Here is a 24875-nt window from a genome sequence, read left to right as displayed (position 1 = left end):
AGGTTTTGGCTGTATTGATTGGTGGGTTGCACAAACACATGGGGCCTAATTCACTAAACTTTGCTGTGTGCTGATAGCGTATGTTAAATCTAACGCACTGCAGTGTATGACATATAACACGCATAATGTAGATTACGTGAAAACTACTACATGTTTTGGTAACATGTGCCCATAACGTTTAGGCATTGCTAGTGATGTATAATAATAGGAGCACACATTACCTGTAATAGCATTCATGTTATGCATAATGCATTGCCAAGCGTTAAACTATAGGTGCCTTATCAGTGCACATTGAAAGTAATTCATTAAGCCTAAGGTGTGTTATGTGCAGAGCCAGTCAATAATTACTGCCACATCTGCTCCTTTAACGACCCACAAATTGATAATTTCTTGGTGGTGTTCGATCTGTGGAAGAAGAATTCACTCCTGGTTAATGGAGAGATTGAGCATATTGATCGAATCTTTCAACCGTTACAGCCCAAAGCTGGCCATACGCTATTCAATTATCACTTTTGCTGTTTGATCGTTAATTGATCGATATAACAAACTATTGTTTTATGATCAACTAAAGTCTAACATTGCAGATCAATCTTGCAACCATTTTTTGCACTTAATATCATATGGACGATTTATTGAACAAAAAATTTATCATAAATGTTTAAATCCACCTTAATTTCTGATTAATTAGACATTTTGTCTAATAAAATGTCTAATTGGGCAACATTTTTTTTACAGTGCGATTCACATATTTTTTTCAATTGACACAGGCATTTTTTGGGAAGTGCTGCTAAGTACTGGTGTATACATTTTAGTAGCAACTTCTTTGTTTACTGTTAGCAAAATACTTTCAAAGTTTACTGGCGCCAAAACTGACGGCTGACTGAGCCATGAGGAGAGGGGAAATTCCCCTCACACTTGATCAGTTAACTCTATGTGTAGCTCTGTGTGTGACAAAGAAGCGAGCTCCCAACAGCTGCAGCTCCTGTGTCCTGTGTTTCTGACTGACGTGTCTGAATAGAGCAGAGGGTATGTAACTAATTGTCACAGCTTTTCATACTGTTTTTGCTTTCAGAGTTTGATATGTTTGATATTTGCTTTCTGTAGTCTGATATGCAACTCTGGCTGTGCATTGAAGCAGACACCCCTTCTGCAATTGATTTGTCCCAATATAGCTAAATCCTACCCTCAATAAATTACAGTTTTTGCCTCTGATATTTAACATGAAAAGTAGGAAAATGTTTACACAGCTACTTAGATATTATTTGCACACTGTCATTTTAGAACACTTGGGTATCAATAGTATTCCTTTAAGTGTTATATTACTATGCCCACTAATATGGCTGGTATAACCATTCTGATTACAGTCCCACCCCTGGGAATGGATCATCCACAGACAGTTCTGACTGAAATAATCAATGCTTTATATATACACCAAGGATTATGTAGAGGTAAGCAGACTCTGATTGGTCAGAGGCAGCTACTGAGGCTTCAGATTATAATCAGCTCCACTTGATGTGTGGCCTTGAGAGCTCGTTCACACTAAGGGCGTTTTTGCCCTTTTTTCAAGCACGAGCGATTTTCAAAATTGCCCTAACGACGCTTGTGCAATGATTCCCTATGAGAGAGTTCTCAACTGAGCGGTTCATTTCTGATCCGCTCAGCAAAGCGATGCCTGTACAATTTTTCAGCTATTTTTCCTCAATGGAAGGTATAGGAAAGACGCAAAACGCTCACAAAATCGCTTTGTGCAATGATTGCGTTCACGTTTTTAAGAATAAATACATTGTATTTATTATTTTCTGGGTCAAAGAGTTCACTTCCTGACTTGCATCAGGGAGTGAATGAAAAAATGGAAAAGAAACGCTTAGAAAACCGTTTTGCACAAAAACAAATCGCCCACTCAAGCACCAGGAATCTAAAAGACACGCCAAAAACCGTCCAACGCTAACGGCCAAGCGAACGGAACGCAATGTGAACGAGGCCTGAGGGAAGGGCCTGCTGTGATAGGCTAGCTATGATCACAACAACACTTCTAAATATCTCAGCATTGAAAGAAGTGACTAATCATCAATACAATTAGATGCAAATGCTTTCAAGTTGATGCAGCATTATGCAAATTTTGTATGCACATTTATGCAGCTTAAAAATGAACCAACCAATCCTGCTGAAATAAAATTTGATTGGTCCATTTTTTCAAGCTGCATACATTTGTATAGAAAAATGTGCCTAACCCTGCATCAACTCCAAATTATTTGCATCTAACTGACCATATCTAGTCAGCAATAACTAGATAACTATAATGAGGCAGCCTTGTATGCTGATGATCAATGGTGTCTGAGGCCCTCCTTCCCAGTTTAGTGGTGACTGTTCCAGTGACTCACTCCTCCTTTGGTGTGCCATGCACTGACTCATGGGTTGCTTGGCCTTTGCAGTGTGTCCGGGAGCCGGACTGTTGGCAGAGTTAGATGGATTTCCTGCTCTTAAAGGACATCCGGGGTGAAAATAAATAAACTGATGAGAAAAACAATTGTATCTCTCCTCTTTCTCCATTTTTTTTTTATCCCACAGTTTTATTTTATATTTAAATCTAGTTTTTAAGTTTTCACTGTGTCATTGTCTCTGCTCAATGACACCTTCCTTGAAGTATGCCAGAGCTCAAATCTATGAATTATTGACCCTTTTTAGTGTTGTCCTTTACAAGTATCCGGGGATTTTCTTTGCCTGGTTAGATCTGAACAATTTGTTCTGTAAGACTAATGAGACACCTTTAAAGTGTACCAGAGACTTAAAATAATAAAAGATGTATATATACCTGGGGCCTCCTCCAGCCCCATGTGCACGGATCGCTCCCACACCGACGTCCTCCACTGCCTACAGTTCCGGTACCGGGTCCCATCAGCCAGTCACAGCCAGTCTGTGCAAGTGAAATGCACTCTCTACGTAACTCTCCTGCGGCCACTGGAAAATACATAGAGAGTGCACATCCTCTGGCGCAGACTGGCTGCAACTGGCCGAAGTACAGGACCCGGTACCGGAGCGGCAGGCAGCGGAGGACGGCGGCATGGGAGCGATCTGTGCGCATGGGGCTGGAGGAAGCCCCAGGCTTTTTGTTTTGAAATAGTGACCAGTACACACTGCAGTTAGTGTACTGCCAGTATAACCCCAAATAATGCTGGGTACACAAGATGCTATTTTCCATCCGATCGACAGGAAGCGGTTGATTATTTCCATCATGTCCGATCTGCACAATATTTTGCAGTTATCATGTAAAAATCGATCACGTTATCGATCGGGAGCAGTTTGGACATGTACACACGATGCAACTTCCTTGTCAGGTTACCCGTCAATCAGACAGGAAATGGCATTGTGTGTACCCAGCATTACATCCTATGCTGAACATACTGAAGCTTGTAGTATAAACTGAGGGATCTTGGCCTTATTTTAAGCACATTTTAATTATACGTGCAACAACAACTTAAACACACTTTAGCAGGGATAAGTGATGAAAGAGATGTTTGAGCTGCTATTATATCCCTTCATGCTGGCAATATGAGCCTTAGTTACAGATTACAGAGCTGCATGCTGTTACCACAGGGCGGAAGTAACGCATTCTGCTGGTATACAGTGATGCACTGTCATCTTCAGGTGTTGTAATGGGCCTATAGTGACTCCTCACTGAGCCGGTATCTGGCAGGCAGGCTCTGCTGTGTCAACACGAGGGAAGCCTCCCGCCCACTTCCTCCCGCTTTTAACACAGTTATTGGGCGCTGACATTTTCTGCGGTTGTTATTTTAATACCTGCCGCTCCAACCATCCCTCACTAAAGTGAATGAAGACCGATGAGACCCACTGAACGGGAGACCTGTCATTACATCCGTCACCACCGCTAATCTAAATGTCATTATAGATGATTAATCTGACAACGCCGCCCATTACGCCACCCGGTAACACGGAATCCTACAATACGACTTCCTTTTGAGTGACTGATTTGATAGACTTGTACTGAATCATTTCATTAAATCATTATCACCTTAAAATTACCCTTCCGACGAAATAACATGGTCTGTGCAGAAAGGTGCCGCCACGTTCGAAGCCCGCACCTCCACCGCTGATAAAAATGATACGGCCCCGCGACATTTGCATTTAAATGAAGGGCCGCTCTTGATGGGAACGCTTCTGCCATTATTTCAAAGTTTATTAAAAGTCGCCAATAAGTTCATTAGTGTTTTATTTTATGAGAGTGGCATGTGCTATATCACGCTTGACATTTGCAGATTTTGATGAATGGTCCCGAGGCTGAGGCAGGTCTTCTCGTTTCGGCTTCATCTCGGCACGGGGCCTCTGGAGCACCATAAGAACGAGCGGAGAGTCTAATGTTCTGCGCTCAGTAGTGAGGCGACGCTGATTTACTAACGTTCTCTTGAGCGGGGAAATAGTGGAGGATGTTGGAGAGAATAACTGAACCAGCATACCTAGACTGCATTTTTTTTTTTAGAAAAATATATAGGTAGTCTCTGGTTAGCAAATGAGTTAGGGACTATAGGTTTGTTCTTAAGCTGAATTTGTATGTAAGTCATTGTGTCCCTCTTTGCCTCCAGTGTCCCCCCTCTGTCCCCCTGTGCCTCCACTCAACCATCCTTTGTCTCCAGTGTCCCCTCCATCCTCCTGTGCCTCCACTGTGCCATCCTGTGTCTCCATTGTCCCCGTGCACCGTGCCATCTTGTATCTCCCTCTGTCCCCCCTGTTTCTCCACTTAGCTATTCTGTGTCTCCACTGTCCTCCTCTGTCCCCCTGTGCCTCTACTCAGCCATCCTGTGTCTCCTATGTCCCCCTTTGACCCTTTGTGCCTCCACTCAGCTATCCTGTGTTTCCCATGCCCCCCTTTGTGCCTCCACTCAGCTATCCTGTTTCTCCAGTGTCCCCCTCAGTCCCCCTGTGCCTCCTCTCTGCCATCATGTGCCTCCAGTGTCCCCATATTTCCCCCTGTGCACCACACTCTGCCACCCTATGTCTCCAGTGTATCCCTTTGCCCCCTTGTGCCTCCACTCTGCTGGTCTTGTGTCTCCAGTGTCCCCCTCTTTCCTTCTGTGCCTCCAACGTGCCTCCAGTGTCCCCCTCTGTCCCCCTTTGCCTCCACTGTGCTATCATGTGTCCCCCTCTGTCCCCCTGTACCTCCACTGTGCTGCTACTGTCCCCTTCAGTCCTCCTGTGCCTCCACTCTGCCATCATGTGTCTCCAGTGTCCCCCTCTGTCCCCCGGTTCCTCCACTCTGCTATCCTGTGTCTTCAGTGTCCTCCTCTGTCCCCCTTTGCCTCCACTCTGCCGTCCTGTGTCTCCAGTGTCCCCCTCTGTCCCCCTGTGCCTCCACTGTACCTCCAGTGTCCCCCTTTGCCTTCACTGTGCCATCATGTGTCTCCTGTGTCCCCCTCTGGCTCCCAGTGCCTCCACTCTGCCATCATGTGTCTTTAGTGTCCCCTTATGTCACCCTGTGTGTCCAGTGTGCCCTTCTCCCTATTGGCATTAATTCACCACTTAAAATGTCCCACACAACTCAGACAAGTTGTCATCCATCTTCTCCTTGAATATAAAAGTGACATCATTGGGACGGGTGTGCCGTTTGTATCAGCAAGTTGTTTGTTGTAAGTCAGGAAGAATCTAACCCAGAGACTACCTGTATCTGGTTTCATATAGTAAAACTGTGCAGCCTGATTGTGTAAAGAAATATAAATAATTGTTTCTGCAGAAATAACACCATTTTTTATTTCTCCATACTTATAAAAGTGACAATAAAAATTAAACAATCACCAGTTTTAGAAGGAGTTGACTCTTAATTGGGGAAAAAAACTAAAAAAATCATGGCATTCCATATCACCTGTGCTGAGAGCAATGTCTGCCAAGCACACACCACTACCTCTCCTGCATAGTTTTGTGATCAGTGATGTCACTTCCTACAGGGGAGTAACCTCCCCTTTATTCAGTTATAGTATTCACAGCTTCCTTGCAGGCTCTGCATTCAACACTGCTCTACTGTGCGGGATGTAACTGCAGGTGCCTGAAGGCATGGCGCCAGAGCCGAGACAAGGTTACCCAGCACCCAAGGCTGAGACACAAAAAGTGCGCCCCCTCATTCCCCCCACCCCAACAGTCACCCACTGATTGCTATTAGACTAAGAGGAGCCCCAGGCCCCTAACACCTTGATCTCTAGTTATCTGGCTTGCAGTCACTGCCATGTATCCCCTTTTCTTATTTCTCTCTGCTTCAAACACAATAGGGGAATGATATAGCTGAGTGAGTTGTGCGTCCCCTCCTAAACTGCGCCCTGAGCCTAAAGCCTCCCTCGCCTCTGCCTCAGCCCGGCCCTGCATGGCGCAGACTTAGGTGTGATAGTGAGCGTTTCCGGATGTTATAAACACATTTAAACTGATAACACATGCTAATCAAAGGGCTCGCTCAGATTTAAAGCAGAATGAAACCCAGCATTTCTTCTTTTGCTCTAATAGATTATTTACAGCATATTATATACAACCAGCTTTTTGTTTTTTACTAGAACAGCATTCAAAGGGTTACACACAGGACTTGGAAGTTCCCTGCCAGCAAAGCTGGACACATCCGAAGTGGAGATAATGTTATCTTGTATTTAATTATATCAAGTGAGGTATGTAAATAAACACTTCTCTGACACTGCAGGCTCTCCTGAAAACAGTCAAACAATCAGAAAGCATTTATGCTTACGTTAGAACATGAATAAAGCAGTTATAAATAAAATGCAAAGTCAGCTCTCAGAGAAAAAAAAGTGTACTTTGGGAACTTATAATTTCTAAATAAATAATAATACTTATGCACAAAAGCAAATATGATAACCATATGGCATATAAAAAGTAGGAAAACATGTTTTTATTGAATATTATGTCAGGGTTTCATACCGCTTTAACCACTTGACGACCACAGTGCTAACCCCCCCTAAAGACCAGGCCATTTTTTGCAGTACTGGGCTGTGCAGGCTTTTCAGCCCAGCCCAGCGATTGGACTCTCCTCCTTTTTTAGTCCCTAAGGGGACATGCTGCCGGAGGGGTCCGATCGCTGCGGCCCTTTATTTATTTTTTTTCCCCAGCCTCTATGAGGCTCTCTCTCCCTCCCTCCCCTTCTCTCCTCCCCTCCGTAAAGAGAGTTGAACAGGATGGCGATCCGTCCTGTTCCGCCTCTCATAGGCATCAGCCTATGAAAAGACGGCGCTCCCTGGCCAACCAGAGGCCGGGATCGGCGATCTCGTACAGTGCTGCCGGGGACCGCAGTGCTGTACAGTTGTAAACAAAGGAGATTTCTTTCCCCTTTCGTTTACAAACAGCCTGCTAGCCGCGATCGGCGGCTAGCAGGCTAATCACGGAACTCTGTTCCGTGAAGTGGCAGGGAACGATTGCGCATGCGCGCGGATGTTCCCTGGGAAACTGCAGCCACAGGTCTTGACGGCAATTGGCGTTAGGCGGTCCTGGGGCTGCCACCGTGGTCACGCCCATTGGCGTGAGGCAGTCTTAAAGTAGTTAAAGTGTACCTGAGATGGGGAGGTAGAGAGAACCAACCTGGGGCTTCCTCCACACCCTTCCAGGCTGATCGCTATGTTGCCGTCCTCCTCCGCGGCCTGGATCGTTTGGAATTTGGCTCGAAAGTCCTTCAATCGGGACTAGTCGGTGCAGGTGCAGTCTGGCCATGCACGCCTCCCCTTCACCTTCTGCGTACTGCAGACTACTATGGACATTTGGGGCCGAATTCCAGACGATCCAGGGAGCAGAGGAGTACGACGTGGGAGCAATCAGCCTGGAGGGGGCTGGAGGAAGCCCCAGGTATGTATCATTTTTCTCTCCCACCCCGTCTCAGGTTCCCTTTAAATGTATTAATCACAGGCATGAAAACACTGCCTGCATGCAAGCTTTTTCTAGACACCGTGTGCATTTTTACTGTAGCAGCTGAGAAAATGTGTGGACCTTTTGAGTAGTAAAAAAACGTGTAGCGCCCAGCCTTAGATATAAACCTTTGTTTGACATTTTTCGGTGCTTCACAAGTGATTTTGTAAGTTAAGCAAACATGAAAAGCAATAAAAGATTTACCGGTAATGTCTTTAAACTAACACAGAGAATCCAAAGGACATAGCCTCAAAACTAGTGGATAGTAATGTTGTAAGAGCAATGTTTCGCAGGAATGACTGGTTATACAGGTTTGAAGGATACCTTAGTCCTTATTAAAATCTAAAAATGACGTCCTGTGTGTGTGGGGGGAGGTGCTCATAGGCTTACCCGTGGCCCAGCGTCTGCCTCCGTTAACCTGCATTGCCTCCCCTTATCCTGTTTATGGTCGGAGTTGTCAGCGACCTTTGCCTCGGAAATACTGTGCTGCGCATGCATATGGTGCGTATGGTGCGCTGCACATGCGCATGGTGTCCTCTTGGGGCGGCTTGTGCACGTGCCATGACGTACCTGGCGCGCTCAAGCCACCCTAAAGGTGACCACTAATGGTCCAATTTCTAGCGAAAAATCGTTTGAGCGATCAGAAATTCTGATCGGAAGAAAAATCGTTCACCACACCATCAACGAACCAATCTTTGCTTCCTATCTATCACAACCAATCAAGAAAATCCAAATTTTGGACCTTTAATGGCCACCTTTAGAGGACACCATGCCCATGTGCAGCACAATATTTCTGGGGCACCCGACCACCTCGACCAGGAAGAGGATAACGGGAGGCAATGCAGGTGAACGGAGGTAGACATTGGGCCACAGGAGGTGCGGTAAGCCTATGCGCACCTCCCCCCCCCCCCCCCCCACACACACACACACACAGGGCATCATTTTTAGATGACTAAGGTATCCTTTAAGCATCTTGAAGCATGTTCAGCTCTCTATTTAAGTTTGTTTAGGTTTTTGCAATTAAAGTTAGGCCAAAACTGTGTTCTTTTTTTGTTAAGACCTGCTGGACAGTTTTTGATCTTTGGTGGATTTTTTTTTTACTATTTTTGTAATTTTATTATAATTAGAGTGATGTTTTAGTTTGCATCCAGCTATGAACATCTTAAAGTGTCTGTAAGTTCAAAAATAATTAAAAAATGCTTCATTTATAAAAATCAATACTTTTATCTAAAGTTCATCTTGTCCACTTACAGCCCAGTAGATTTGAAATCTATATTTCTGTATGAGTAATTAACTGCACAAAGCAGAAAGCATAGGAACTCTGGGGGGTAATCCCCAGCAGTAATCAGCAAACTAGCACACCCGCTAGCCATTGTGCTGTCAGAAAGGCTGTGAGGTATGTTTTATGTCTACTCATAAATCGGGGCATGCAATCTGAAATAATGCTTGTAAAAAAAATCATTGACTGAACAGATGTCTGTTCTATCAGCATGTAGGGTTTCACTTTTAAGTACCCCGAACCATGGTAAAATATTTAAAATAAAGCCCATATTAACTTTGATCAAATGTCCTGGTGCTGCTTGCTGTCATTGTGTCCCCCGTTACCGGTCTCTGGCCGTTTTTATTTTCACAAACACTGCTGCACATGGCAGACAAGGGCCCCGGACTTTTCATATTAGACGGATTCCTCCAGTTGAATATGAAGACCAGGGAGCTTTCCCCACATACAGTAGGATGCGAAAGTTTGGGCAACCTTGTTAATCGTCATGATTTTCCTGTATAAGTCATTGGTTGTTACGATAAAAAATGTCAGTTAAATATATTATATAGGAGACACACACAGTGACATTTGAGAAGTGAAATGAAGTTTATTGCATTTACAGAAAGTGTGCAATAATTGTTTAAATAAAATTAGGCAGGTGCATAAATGTGGGCACTGTTGTAATTGTATTAATTCCAAAACCTTTAGAACTAATTATTGGAATTCAAATTGGCTTGGTAAGCTCAGTGACCCCTGACCTACATACACAGGTGAATCAAATTATGAGAAAGAGTATTAAGGAGGTCAATTGTAAGTTTCCCTCCTCTTTTAATTTTCTCTTAAGTGTAGCAACATGGGGGTCTCAAAACAACTCTCAAATGACCTGAAGACAAAGATTGTTAACCATCATGGTTTAGGGGAAGGATACTGAAAGCTGTCTCAGAGATTTCAGCTGTCTGTTTCCACAGTGAGGAATATATTGAGAAAATGGAAGACCACAGTCTCAGTTCAAGTTAAGGCTCAAAGTGGCAGACCAAGAAAAAATTTGGATAAACAGAAGAGACGAATGGTGAGAACAGTCAGAGTCAACCCACACAGACCAGCACCAAAGACCTACAACATCATCTTGCTGCAGATGGAGTCAGTGTGCATCATTCAACCATTTGGCACACTTTACACAAGGAGATGCTGTATGCGAGAGTGATGCAGAGGAAGCCTTTTTACCGCCCACAGCACAAACAGAGCCGCTTGAAGTATGTTAAAGCACGTTTGGACAAGGCAGCTTCATTTTGGAATAAGGTGCTGTGGACTGATGAAACTAAAATTGAGTTATTTGGGCATAACAAGGGGTGTTATGTATGCAGGAAAAAGAACACAGCATTCCAAGAAAAACACCTGCTACCTACTGTAAAATATGGTGGTGGTTCCATCATGCTGTGGGGCTGTGTGGCCAGTGCAAGGACTGGGAATCTTGTCAAAGTTGAGGGACACATGGATTCCACTGAGTATCAGCAAATTCTGGAGACCAGTGTGCAGGACTCAGTGACAAAGCTGAAGCTGCTCCGGGGCTGGATCTTTCAACAAGACAACAACCCTAAACACTGCAGACTATCCATAAGGCATTCATGCAGAGGAACAAGTACAACGTTCTGTAATTGCCATATCAGTCTCCAGACCTGAATATAATTGAAAATCTGTGGTGTGAGTTAAAGAGAGCTGTCCATGCTCGGAAGCCATCAAACCTGAATGAACTAGAGATGTTTTGTAAAGAGGAATGGTCCAACCTTCAACCAGAATCCAGACTCTCATTGGAACCTACAGGAAGTGTTTAGAGGCTGTAATTTCTGCAAAAGGAGGATCTACTAAATATTGATTTCATTTCTTTTTTGTGGTGCCCAAAGTTATGCCCCTGCCTAATTTACGTTAAACATTTATTGCACACTTTCTGTAAATCCAATTAACTTAATTTCACCTCTCAAAAATCACTTTGTGTGTTTCCTATAATATATATTTAACCGACGTTTTTTATCATAACAACCAATGATTTATACAAGAAAATCATGCTGATTAACAAGGTAACTTTCGCATCCCACTGTATATACAGTTTGAAGTTACCCTGATGACACCTGTTGGAATGAGTGGTGGGGTTTGGGCAGCTCACACTTGTGTTATGATAAGGGTAGGGTAGGGGTACAATGCAGCTTAGTCTTGGGATATGTTTTGTGTGTCTCTCTGTGTGTGTGTGTGTGTGTGTGTGTGTGTGTGTGTGTGTGTGTGTGTGTGTGTGTGTGTGTGTGTGTTTTTTGGGGGGAGGGCTGATTACATCTACACTTGAATAAATATGTGTACATCTTCAGGGTGCCTTCGACTACACCTCCTACCATCAGCCTTCACTACTCGTGTTACAGGAGGACATCCAATACAAAGATAAGATACAGTGATCATGTAACTATTGGATTGCTTTATCTTTCTATAGTTTTTGCCATACTTGTACCAGGCCTCTGAGTACTTGCTTCATTCACTGATTGGAATTGCCCCTTTAATGCCCCATAATTTATATAAGATACTTTACACTTTTCTACTAAAGTTTGGTGCTAGGCCTAGTCGAAGGGCTGGGCATCCATCCTACATAATCTCAGATGTGCTGGATCTGTGAACGTCCCTATGTATGTCTATAACTAACAGTCAGCACGGGAGCACCACAGAGCTCTGTGCTCTCCCCATTGCTTTATTCACTGTACACCAATGACTGTATAGCCATGGATCCATCTGTAAGAATTCTAAAGTTTGCAGATGACACAACAGTAGTTGTCCTCATACAAAATGGGGACCAGTCTACATACAGGCATGTAGTGGGTCTGCTTTCTTCCTGGTGCAGCATCAACAACTTGGTACTTAGTGCTCTTAAGACCATGAAGATGATAATAGACTTTAGGAGATCTCCCCCAGCCCTTCCACCAATCATAAATGGTTCTTTAGCGATCTGAGTAGAGTCATTCAAACTTGGATTCACAATTCCAATAACCTAAAATTAGATAACAACGCATCACCATCATCAACAAAGCGTAACAGAGTATGTACCACTTAGAGCAGCTGAAAAGGTTTTGGTCTACCACAGAAATGAATGGTGCAGTTCTATCAAATCCATCATGACATCATCTATGAACGTCCAGTTCGGCTTATGCTCCGTACAAGAAAAGCTGAGACTGCAGCACATCATTACCTTCCCTGCAGGATCTTTACAGTAGCAGATGCAGAAAGAGAGTTACCAAGAGTGCCTCTGACCCTTCTCACCCTGCCCACTCCATCTTCCAGCTTATGCCTTCAGGACTGAGATACTGGTCAGTGGCAACAAAACTTTCCAGGCACAGGAACAGCTTTTTCCCTCGGGCGAGTAGTGATAGGGCTTAATGCAAAAATATCCTAGAACTGCTAAGACTCAAAAGCATTACAGCACAGAACTGAACATTCTCACCTTGTTTGGCTACCACTTTAACTCATTTACTGTTCTTGACTGGTAATATCTATACTATTACTGTCTGTATTGTTTTGTCTGTGTCCGTTAAAGAGACTCTGAAGCTTACAAAATGATCTCTTTTTTTTTAGGCAGTCCTCTTCAGCATTAATGGCATAGCTGAAATGCTGCTATCCTGCGGCAAAACAAGGCCTTAATCACCCTCAAATACCGGGGCAAAAATCCACAAATTTCAAAGTCATGGATTTTGCTGCCCGGGGAGGCAGAGCTTAGTGCTGTAGCTCTGCCTCCATTCGTGTCAATCACAGGAAGGAGCCCCGCATTTTTCCCAGGGAATTTTGGGGTGATTAAGGCCTTATTTTGCCGCGGGATATCGGCATTTCAGCTATGCCATTAATGCTGAAGAGGACGGCCTAAATTAAAAAAAAAGGTACTTTTTTGCACTTCATACTCTCTTTAAGTAACTGCCAAGCCAAAGTCCTGTAAGTGCAAACTTATTTGGCCAAATACAGTTGATTCTGATTCGATCTGTGTGCACTTACGGTGGTTACTGATGAAGTGGGCAGGTACCACGATACGATAGGAGCACTGTATCTGCTAGCCCTGCCTCCTGGACTCTGATTTCATGACCTTGTGCTCCAGGGTCATCTGCCGCATGTCTACTGTATATTCACTCTGTACACATTGCTAGGTTAACAGGTTGCTTGGCACTGCTGAGAACTTCATTATTCCTGCTTGCTTGTAGCGGTTATTGATCTAAATTATCTAAATTATTCACTTTTGTTTACAATGTGTCTCCACATCTATGGATTTTATATGAACACATTATTTTGATATTGTTATTTATGTGATATTTAGCAGCAGTAATGATATGTTATGTGTCATTCACTGTAAGTTTAAGATCATTATATAGTATCTGAGGCAGCAAAGTTCCTTATTATTCATATCACACAGCAACCAAGATGTATTGTATACTTTTAGATGTTTTTTAGCCATTAAAGGACAGTTATCACTAAGTACCGTCAGTCTCATACTTACAAACAGGTTCCGTTCTGGGAAATTGTTTGCAAGTTTTATTTGTTTGTAAGTTGAGTCCTGTGTTAAACATGGTGAAACATGATAAATGATTTATTTTTGGTCAATTCTAGATTTGGACATCCAATTAATATAAACAATGTTTTTGGAATTTTTTCAAAGTGCTTTTAACCTCCTTGCCGGTTATCCCGAGCTGAGCTCGGGGTAACCCGCCGCGGAGGATTGCTCTGGCCCTGCTGGGCCGATTTACATAATTTTTTTTAAATTGTGTGTTACCTGCGATCGCCGCCGCTCGCCGCCGATTCGCCGCAACCTGCCGCGTTAGAGCCCCCCGCGCTGAGACCCCGTGCACAGCCTGGCCAATCAGTGCCAGGCAGCGCTGAGGGGTGGATCGTGACTCCCGCTGACTACGTCGACGATGGGGGAAGCCCTAAAGGAAATCCCGTTCAGAACAGGATTTCCTTGTGGGCGAGTGCGCCGGCGGCGATCGGAGGGGTGGGAGGGACGCCGCAGGGATACGGGCATCATGTAGCGAGCGCTAGGCTAGCTACATGATTAAAAAAAAAATGCAAAACAACCTGCGGCCGCGGGAATCAGAACGGCAAGGAGGTTAAGGTGAACCTGAGGTGAAAATAAACTGATGAAATAAACAATTATATTTATCCTCCTACTCCTAAAATGACTATTTTAAATATCACATGGTTTTCTTTTATATATAAACATTTACAGAGTAGGTTGAATGTTTTACTGTCTCTAATCAAGTGTCCCAGAGTTAGAAAAAGGTGAATAGTTCATGTATTTAATCTCTACCTGCCCTCAGAAGTTGTATTCTGCCAGGAAAACTTTTATGACTGTACTTTGCTTATCAGTGATGTTTACTATATTCCCCACAAGATACCAGCAAGACAGAAGCTGTCACTTCCATGCCTAGAAATTAACTCTTTCAGGCAGCAACATACAAGTAAAACAGCCTGGTTATTAATGTTTTGTACTGTACATACACATGTTTATCTCATCATGTCACATGTCGCCTTGGGCACACTTTAACCACCTTAGCGGTATGGACGAGCTCAGCTCGTCCATTACCGCCAGAGGGTGCCGCTCAGGCCCTGCTGGGCCGATTCAGATGAAATAAAAAGCAGCACACGCAGCGGCACTTTGCCAGCCGCGTGTGCTGCCTGATCGCCGCCGCTCTGCGGCGATCCGCCGCGAGCAGCGGCAAAAGAGGGTCCCCCCAGCCGCCTGAGCCCTGCGCAGCCGGAACAAATAGTTCCGGCCAGCGCTAAGGGCTGGATCGGAGACGGCAGACGTCCATGACGTCACTCCGCTTGTCGCCATGGCGACGAGGAAAGCCAAACAAGGAAGGCTGCTCATTGCAGCCTTCCTTGTTACTTATGCTTGCCGGTGGCGATCGGAAGAACGCCTCTGGAGCGCCCTCTAGTGGGCTTTCATGCAGCCAACTTTCAGTTGGCTGCATGAAATAGTTTTTTTTTTTATTAAAAAAAACCCCCTCCCGCAGCCGCCCTGGCGATCTCAATAGAACGCCAGGGTGGTTAAAGTGTTTTACACTACTTACACTAGTTTATACAATACTATAACAGTTAATAATACAAAAGTAATAAAAAGCAGTACTATATATTTTGTACATGAAGACAGCTTTGTTTGTATCTCTGTAACATTTTAACTCGAGTTGTTTGTAAGTAAGAGACTGTCTATACATACATATAAAATTTACATTTCTCCCAGAGTAAAATGCACTATAAATTACTTTTTCCCATGTTTCTGTCACTTACAGTAAGTACTAAAAACCCCAAAGATCTGTCAGATTTTCACTGGCTACTGTACGTGACAGCAACATAGGAAAAACGTAATATATAGTTAATTTCACTCTGGGAGAAATGTACGTTTATATGTACCGGTATGCATTTTAAATTTTACAATATTTCATGATAATAGTTCTCAAAGCTATATTATTGGAAGGTAACAAAAAAATGTTAAATTTTTTGGTATCTTCCATCATGGTATACCACTACCTTGAAGATTAAAGGATACCCGAAGTGACATGTGACTTGATGACATAGACATGTGTATGTACAGTGCCACACACAATAACTATGCTGTGTTCCTTTTTTTTCTTTCTCTGCCTGAAAGAGTTAAATATCAGGTATGTAAGTGGCTGACTCAGTCCAGACTCAGACAGGAAGTGACTACAGTGTGACCCTCACTGATAAGAAATTCCCCTTTTTATCTCTTTCTTGGTCTCAGAAGCCATTTTCTGCTAGCAAAGTGTTTTATAGTTGAAATTTCTTATCAGTGAGGGTCACACTGTAGTCACTTCCTATCTGAGTCAGGACTGAGTCAGCCACCTACATACCTGATATTTAAGGGCTCGTTTCCACTATTGCGGTGCAGAATCGCCTGGATTCCACCGTTGATGAAATCGCATGCGGATGCGATTCCCCATGCGTTTTTTTGCTGCGAATTCGCATAGGTGAGGGTATATGCGATTTTAACCATGTCACTGCCTGTGTGAATTTACATTCGTACCTATGCGAATTTGCGGCAAAAACACATGGGGAATCCGCATGCGATTTCCCTGTTAAATACATTGCATGCAATTCGCATGCATTCCACTCGCAGGCGAATTCTGGGGCTCTTTTGTGCATTTTTTCACCGCTGAAAAAAACGCACCTCAACAACGCTACAGTGGAAACAGGCCCATCCACTTGCATTACATGTGCAAATCCGCATACGTCGAACGCATGCGGATTTGCGATAGTGGAAACGAGCCCTAACACTTTCAGGCAGAGACAGAAAAAAAGGAACACAGCATAGTTATTTGTGTGCTAGGCACTGTACATACCCATGTCTATCTCATTATGTCACATGTCACTTCGAGTATCCTTTAATATAGTTTGCCCGAACATAGTATTATTATTATTTAATATTTATATAGCGCCAACATCTTCCATAGCGCTTTACACAGTATATACTGTATAGTCTTGTCACTAACTGTCCCTCGGAGGAGGCACATGCGTGAGAGATGACCCTAGACTACCATAGTCATATGTCTTTTGTAGTCTAGGGTCAATTTTAGGGAAAAGCCAATTAACATATCTGTATGTTTTGGGTATGTTGGAGGAAACTGTAGTGCATGGAGGAAACCCACAAAGACATGGGGAGAACATACAAACTCCCTGCAGATGTTGACCTGGCTCGGATTTGAACTGGGGATCCAGCGCTGCAAGGCAAAAGTGCTAATCACTATGCCACTAGTATTGCATCTCGGTTGATTTGCTTTTGTACCCAGGGTGGTCTATAGTATTAATACATTCTTGTACGTACACACTGTATACACTAACGTTCAAAAGTTTGGGTTCACTTTTTTTAACCACAAAACAGGTTTATTATTGTAGGTCACAGCTTACAGAATAATTCAACATTCAAGTACAGCGCGGGATGTTATAGATGAATATTACATTAGTTCTACAGAGTGCAAAAAAACAGTATGTACTCATCAATATATAATTGCGTACCTAGCAGGTAGTGCGCAAGTATGTACATTTTCCCAGTTTGCGCAATGCAATATATGAAGTATAGGGTACTTTACTCTACCACAGTTTAAAATATAAAGACATTGCACTGTGTGTAACCGGATCTTGTAGAATTAGACAACGTAAATGGCATTTAAGAACACTCAGTGGGGTGCTTCAGGATCTTTCCTTCCACCTGTTTCAGATCAAATGGAACTGTTGTGGGCGTTTTCTATGCAAATACACCAATTTTCTGTAGGGCAGATTACCATCCAATTGCTTTTCCAACATGCCAGGGTCAGGGGGGTTTACAGAAAGCCATTTAAGGGCAATCTCTTGCCTTGCTCTGAATAAGGTTTTGCTAATGAAGAATTTAGTGTTTGGTTGTATATCTTCATTCTGCATTAATCTCAAGATACATAGGCGTGTGTCTAGGGAAACTGAGCAACTCATCCTTTTGCAGGGCTGGATTTACCATGAGGCAATGTAGGCATGTGCCTACAGGCGCTTGATGATGGAAAGGTGGCTCATTCCCCTCCCCTAGTGCCTTTCTCCCTCCTTCCCTATTATAAGCCCCGAGCGGATTCCACTGACAAGATCTCCCTTAAGTAGGGGAGTATCTGGGTAATATAGAGCTTATGGCAGACACTGACATTGCGCCCTCCCCCCCGGGTCAGAACCCCCCCACTACCTCTAAAAACAGCATCCTTTTTACATTTGTTTTGGTTGCATGTGTCTTTTTTGTCTAGGGATTTTGCTAAAGTTACTTTTTTGGAAATATCTCTTCTTATTTCCTGTCCTCTTTTCTAACAGTAACAAGTGCACCCTACATACATAAGTTAAGAAGCAATGCTTCCCAGATAATATAAGTAATCTAATCTGAGGTCTGAGTGATGGGGAGGCACGGGGGCAGGCATGGCAGCACAGCACAGGGGCAGGCATAGCGGCACAGCACAGGAGCAGGCATGGTGCCCATGGTGCTGTGGCGCCCATGGCATGAGCCATACCTGCACCCCTCTAGATATGCCTCTGCCCTTAAGTCAGGGGTACCACTACTAATTAATACTCAGAGTACCTCTGGCTACCTTCTTCTAGGGGGCACATGTAGCTACCTATGATGGGTAAGGGAGGAGTGACAGCTGGGCCAGCCAGCCAGCACTCTTGCGGTGCAATTCGGTGGAGGTTTGTGGGTTCCTGGAGGGTGAAGATATGGGTGTCAGGAAAAGAGGACATCTGTGCCTATAGGCTCCTGTGATGTAAATTCAGACCTGTCCTTTTGTGTAAAACATTACCCACTTGAAGCCAGAAAGCTGCTATCAGGGGACATTGACATACAAGGCGATAGACGGTGGGTGCATCAAGACCACACTTAGGACAGTTTGCATTGGAGTCTGGCTTGGTATTTGGTCACTCTGGCCGGTGTCAGGTAGGTTTGATGTATTATATACAATGTAGTAGCTCTATCTTTCACGCACACTGATAAGTTGCGTACAGATTCCAGGGCGTCCTCCCAGCCCTCTTCATCTATATCTGTCCCTGAGGGCCATTTGTCACTGGGGCGGTGCGGCATTTTACTGTATTCCTACCGCAGGGCAATGTAAGCCTATAGGTTAAATTAGAGTGCATGCGGTGCGCCGAAAGCCCTCTAACGCAAGGGCATACCTACGTTACGGTGCGGCTCCTGCACTGGCCTGCGGCCATCTGCGGTGGAGCAGAAGTCATGTAAGTCTATGGCAACGCAGGGTTGTTAAAAAACTCACGCGGTGACGTTGCAGCTCGCATGCGCGAAAGTGTATTTTTACAATATGCTATCGTGCACTTCTATAGTTCCAAAACAGGAAGTGAGCACAAGTGAGCATCACTTCCTGTTTGGCTGTCAGCCTGAAGGGGATTACCGTGTACTAACGCGGTAATCCCCGAAGGCTTGTTTTTGGCGGCGCGGCCTAATGCTACCCATTTTTCCTTGGAGGTTTGGATGCGGTCTGTGCTTTGGAGTTGACTAGTTCTTTATATATGTTATGGGCAGAACCCGAAGTCTGGCCACTTCAAGTTAATTTATTTTGGCGGCTCCGGCTACTCCCCCCGCCTACTCCTCTCACGTTTTGGCCAATAGTAAAGTAAAGAGAGTCTGGTGGCTCCGGCTTCTCCCCCTCCTCTCTCACCACTGGCAGCTTGCACCCTGTATCTTCTTACCCCCTTGCTCCGCTTCCCCCTACAAGTTACTGTTCGTAACTGTAGGGAAGTATGGAGAGAAGCAGGGATTTGTGCCATTCGTTCCTACAGATGGGCACTGCAGAGCGGGTGCTGGCAGGAGCAATGTCTGCAGCATTCCCGCTGCCTGCTACTCCACGTGCTTACCTGCAGCGACAAATCACTGTGTGTGCACGCGGAGATAGAGGGCAGGTAGGGATACTGAACACAGCCAGGAGCCAGAGCCGTCAAGGAAGGTGGTGGCAAGGAGAGGAGCACGGAGCCGCCAGAATAAATTCATCCCTCACATTGGCCGCAGTACCACGGCTGCTTCGCATTTTGGCCGGCCAGAACCCGAAGTTGCCAGACTTCGGGTTCTGGCCGTAAAATATATACCTCCAGTGACGTGTTTTACAGGCCCCAGTTCTATAATGGAGAGTGTAGTGGATGTGCTGTTATTTCTACAGGCTCCTCCCTGAATTGCCTGCTGAAGGCATAGTTTGGGTTCACTTAGAAGTGCATTTGTTTTTGAAAGAACAACTCCCCCCTTCCCCACCACCCGCTATAGTAACTTGAAATTCATCAGAAATACTCTGTAGACATTGTTAATGTTGACAATTACTATCATAGCTGGAGACAGACTTTATTTAATGAAATATCTACATAGATGTTCCATTGTTCAGAGGCCCATTACCATCGATAATTAGTCCTGTGTTATCGTGGATTGTTGTGATTGCCAACACAAGATAACAATTTTAAGAGGTTAATTGATCATTAAAAGACTATTTTGCAATTATTTTAGCACAACTGAAAACTGTTGGGCTGATTAAAAGAAGCAAATGAATCTGGCCTCCTTTAGACTAGTTGAGTATCAGAAAGTTCTTGGTTTGATTACAGACTCAAAATTGTTAGAAACCAAGAACTTTGTTCTGAAACCCATCACTCTATTTCTGTTCTGGGAAATGAAGGCTATTTTATGCAAGATATTGGCAAGAAACTGAAGATCGCGTACCATGCTGGGCATCTATTGTATCCTAAAAGCAGTGCAGACTTGCTCTCACCACAATAAAAAGAATAGTGGGAGGCAATGGGGAAAAACGGAGCCACAGGATAAATACATTACAGTGTATACTTTGAGAAACAGTGCAATGGGTAAAAGGGATATTGAAGGAAAGCTGTTACTCCATTTTGCAATGCCGTACTCCGTGAGGATAAACGATACTCACAGACAGAGGTGTGCTAATCCCTGCAGAGGTCTTAAAGTGGTATTAAACTCTGACATAATATTCAATAAAAATGTGTTTTCCCACTTTTTATATTCCATACCGTTATCATATTTGCTTTTGTGCACAGGTATTATTATTCATTTAGAAATGACAAGTTCCCAAAGTACAGTTGTATTTGCTCTGAAAGCTGCCATTGCAATTTATTCATAACTGGTGTATTTATATTGTAATGTACCCAGTAATGATTTCTGAGCAGTGTATCAGTTCTGGATACATTAGAAAACGTTTCTGCTCAGTCAGGGAATGTTTACATTCCTCTCTGCTACAATTAAGTAAACACAAGATAATGTTATCAACAGTTTGGGTGCGGATCTCCCTGCAGGGAGCTTTCTATTCAAAAAGTAAGTCCTGTGTTTAACCCTTTGAATGCTATTCCGCTTAAAAAAAAAAATTGTGGCAGTATATTATATGCAGTAAATAATCCTTTAGCGCAAAGAAGAAATGCTGGGTGTTATAGCACTTTAAAGCTAGTGATGATTGTAATCCGCTAATTATGATTACATAAAATTTTGTGTAAATTCTTGCAGTAATGCCCATACATAATTACGATTTGTAAATTCAGTTGATTTTGTGTAATCATTAGTAATTTTGCATAATTTTGTGCAGACTTTAGCGGTGAATAGCAAAGCTCCCATACATGCTATAGCCACCAATAGTGGGAACAAGTAAAAAAAAAAAAAAGTCTACTTTAAAAATGCAAAGGAAAAATGTTTTTTAAACTTAGAAAAATGAGTTTAAAAACCATTTTGTCCTTTGCATTTTTAAAATCTATTTTCTCAAAAACTACTTTTGAAAAAAAAAAAGACTTTGGCCCGTATGCAATTCACCTGACTTTTCTCCTAGGTGATATTTTCACAACTTTCAAATAAAATGCATTTTAAATTACTAACAAGCATGAACATAGTAAAATAATTCTGATAATAGTTTTTCATCTACTTTTTGGTACTTTTTCAAATGCAAAATGATGAAAAGTTAACTCAGGAGATAAAGTGAATTTCATATGGGCCATTGTACCAACTATTCTTCTTAACATATGTAGCAATTTTGGTGACAATAGCATATATGGGGGCTTTTCTGTTTACTGCTAAAGTCTGCACAAAATTACGAGAAATTACAAATGATTACAATTACACATGAAAATAAGTCGATTTTTCCAGAAATTTCACATTATGATTTTGCAAATTTGCAAATTTTGATGCAAAATTTGTGCTCATCACTACTTAAAGCTAATGGGAACAGTTTTTTTTTTAACTCAAATACTAACCTAAGGAGAGGGAGGCTCTGGGTCCCATAGAGCCTTCCCTCTCCTCTCCCGGTGCCCGCTGCTGTCCTGGCTCCCCCGTAGTGGTATTCGACCGTTTCGGTCAAATACCACTGTCTCCCGGTCGAAGAGAGGCTTCGGAAATGCTTCGGGAGCCCGAGTGCGCCCAAAGACGGGCCGCTCGACACTGCGCACGCCCTCTATGACGCACTCGCGTGTGCGCCACCTGTCTTTAGGAGGACTTGGCTCCTGAAGACTTCTAAAGTCCCCTCGGTGGGGGATACGGACAGAAGAGCCAGCGCAGCACCGGGGGCACCGGGAGAGGAGAAGGATGGCTCATTAGGACCCGAGCCTTCCCTCTCCTTAGGTGAGTATCTGCCTTTAAAAAAAACAAACAAAAAAACGGGTTTACATTAGCTTTAAAGTGGACCTGAGCTTAGAACTTCCTCTCTGCTCTAAAAGATAAGCACCAGCATAATAACCTTTTAAGAGTAACATTTATTATTTACAGCTGATACAAATCCTGCAATAACTCTGTAGTGTGTCTACTTCCTGCTGTTATGGAATTAGTAATAGGGTTTACATCCTGTGTACAAATTAGCTGCTCAGCCGAGGCAGCCAGCTGACACAGTTGAGGGATCAAATTATACTAGTGTGATTAGTCACAGATGAGGGGGTATTAGGCAGGCTAAAGTATGTAAATACACACAGGGTGCATTTCTCTCTGTTTTTCTTTTGTCCTGTGCAAGAGTTCAGGTCCACTTTAAAAAAACAAAGGAAAGTGTTGAGAGGAGTGGCCAAATTATGCAAATAACAGCATTAACCCCTTGCACCCACAAACTACCTACAACCAGGTAAACAATCAGAAATAAAAACCTCACAAAGGTTTTGGAAATGGAGGACATCAGTTATCAAGCACTGCAGTATTTTTGCATTGGATCAGAATACAAATCAAATCAGCGCCAACAGTCACATAAAAAAACGATGCTGAGGAGCAGAAGACAAGTCCCATTCTCCCAAATGAAATAAAACAGTATAAACTCAGTGCAGGTCTAGTGTAGCTATCACTTCACAGATCGCCAATTTAATCCAATCACGGGCTGCATAGTAATAAAGAAAATAAAAGGGCTTACCAGCTCAGTACAAACCACATTATAAAGTTGTTACAATAGCGTGTTGAATAGGTAGCCAATGCTATTCCTTGGGGGAACTTACCTTCTTACTTCTCTTTCCTTTCCTTTTTCTTTTCTTCTATCTCTCTCTCATCTTCTTTCGACCTTTCTGTAGTTCCTTTCTTTTGTTTGGATCTTCTTTTCTTCCATCGCCTCTTGAGTGACCTGACTTACTCTTTCAGACTTTTTAGGACAGAGTAACCAAGCAGTTCAGGGTGACCCAAACTACTAGGAATTTTTAGGCCTTGGACTATTGAGCATGCATGATTGAGGTGATAGAAATATTTTAATTTTGGAACTTGGTAGAATGTTACTACGTAATCTTTGCGTGAGCGGCCTTTGGCAAAGTATGGGCAAGTGCACACCAAAAACCTCTAGCAGATCTGCAAAACGCTAAATGTTTTTGAAGCAGATTTTTAGAGCGATTCTAAGCAATATGTTTAGAGAGGTTTTCTAAACATGCCTGGCGTTTTTGTGTAGCAGATTTCATATATTGTTACAGTAAAGCTGTTACTGAACAGCTTCTGTAACAAAAACGCCTGGAAAACCGCTCTGATCTACGGTTTTTCAGAGCGTTTTTCCACTTTCCTATACTTTAACATTGAGGTAGAAATGCCTCAGAAATCTAAAAAATGCAGCAGCCCCTGAGTTCCCGTTTGTGGAAAAAACAAATCGCTCTGGTGTGCACCATCCCATTGACTTACATTACCCAAACATTTTTCAAACAGCTAGCATTTTTCAAAATGCTCCAGAACTGCTCTGGTGTGCACCAGCCCTATAACCAGATTCCATTGTAAATATGAGCTACGGACATTGTGTATCAGCCTTTCTCATTAGTTATGCACTTTGTGTGTACAGTCTGTTTATAAGATTGTAAAACCTAATCAAATGTTTTAAACAGAATAGGTAGCCAATGCAGTGGTCAATCCAAATCGTAAGAACGGCGGTGGTATTCTTCAATGCAATTTAACCATGGTATCTGCGGGGCGAATTCGCAGAAATGTGCGAATGCAAATTTTAAAGCAAAATACATGTCAGTATCGCCAAAAAGTTTTGTAAGCGAAAATGGGCCAATTCTCAGCAAGATTAAAACTTTAAATATCCGCCTGCTCATCCCTCTTAGGAACAAATTAGAGAGCATTATTATTTAGTATTTATATAGTGCCGGCATCTTCTGCAGCGCTGTACATAGTATATATTGTCTTGTGACTTAGCTGTCAGAGGGGCTCACAATCTAATCCCTACTATAGTCCTATGTCTATGTAGGTATTTTCTAATGCATGTATCGTAGTCTAGGGCCAATTTAGGGGGAAGCCAATTAACTTATCTGTATGTTTTAGGACTGTGGGAGGAAACTGGAGTACCGGGAGGAAACCCACACAGACACAGGGAGAACATACAAACTCCTTGCAGATGCTGACCTGGCTGGGATTCGAACTGCCACCGTGCTGCCCGTAAGAGGGTAAGGTTAGTGATTTCAATTATTTTGTCTTTATTGTAGATATGACCCCAATATCCGCATATACTCGATATAGATTCTTCACTTTTTGTTAATTGAAGAAGAGGTTAATGTGTCCTTCAGCAACCTGTGTAACTATGAAACTGTAAAAAAAAAAAGGTCTGTTAAGATAATTTAATTTGAGCATTAGTCACACTTCCAAGGTAACGAGTCGCAGGTAGAAAGATATAACGCTATTGTCTCATTATACATAGCTTCGTAAATGATATATGCAGACGGACGTGAGTCACACTCACCCTGGGGA

At 43.1% G+C, this 24875-nt stretch overlaps 1 protein-coding gene across 27 annotated transcripts in view; it reads left to right on the top strand.

Annotated features, from left to right (window-relative positions):
- The window catches only part of LOC137528845 (leucine-rich repeat and fibronectin type III domain-containing protein 1-like protein), a 688143-nt gene that overhangs the window by 355949 nt on the left and 307319 nt on the right, over positions 1-24875 (top strand). For 25 of the 27 annotated variants that reach the window (XM_068250501.1, XM_068250500.1, XM_068250499.1 and 22 more), the window contains one exon: positions 24453-24574. The gene's annotated coding sequence lies outside the window, so the exon portion shown is untranslated. Of the gene's footprint in view, positions 1-24452; positions 24580-24875 lie in introns of all 27 variants that reach the window. The other 2 variants (XM_068250493.1, XM_068250482.1) reach the window with 1 other exon arrangement.

Source organism: Hyperolius riggenbachi, chromosome 8 (genome assembly GCF_040937935.1).
Source record: "Hyperolius riggenbachi isolate aHypRig1 chromosome 8, aHypRig1.pri, whole genome shotgun sequence".
NCBI classification, from domain to species: Eukaryota; Metazoa; Chordata; class Amphibia; order Anura; family Hyperoliidae; genus Hyperolius; species Hyperolius riggenbachi.
This window is presented reverse-complemented; position numbering and strand designations above follow the sequence as displayed.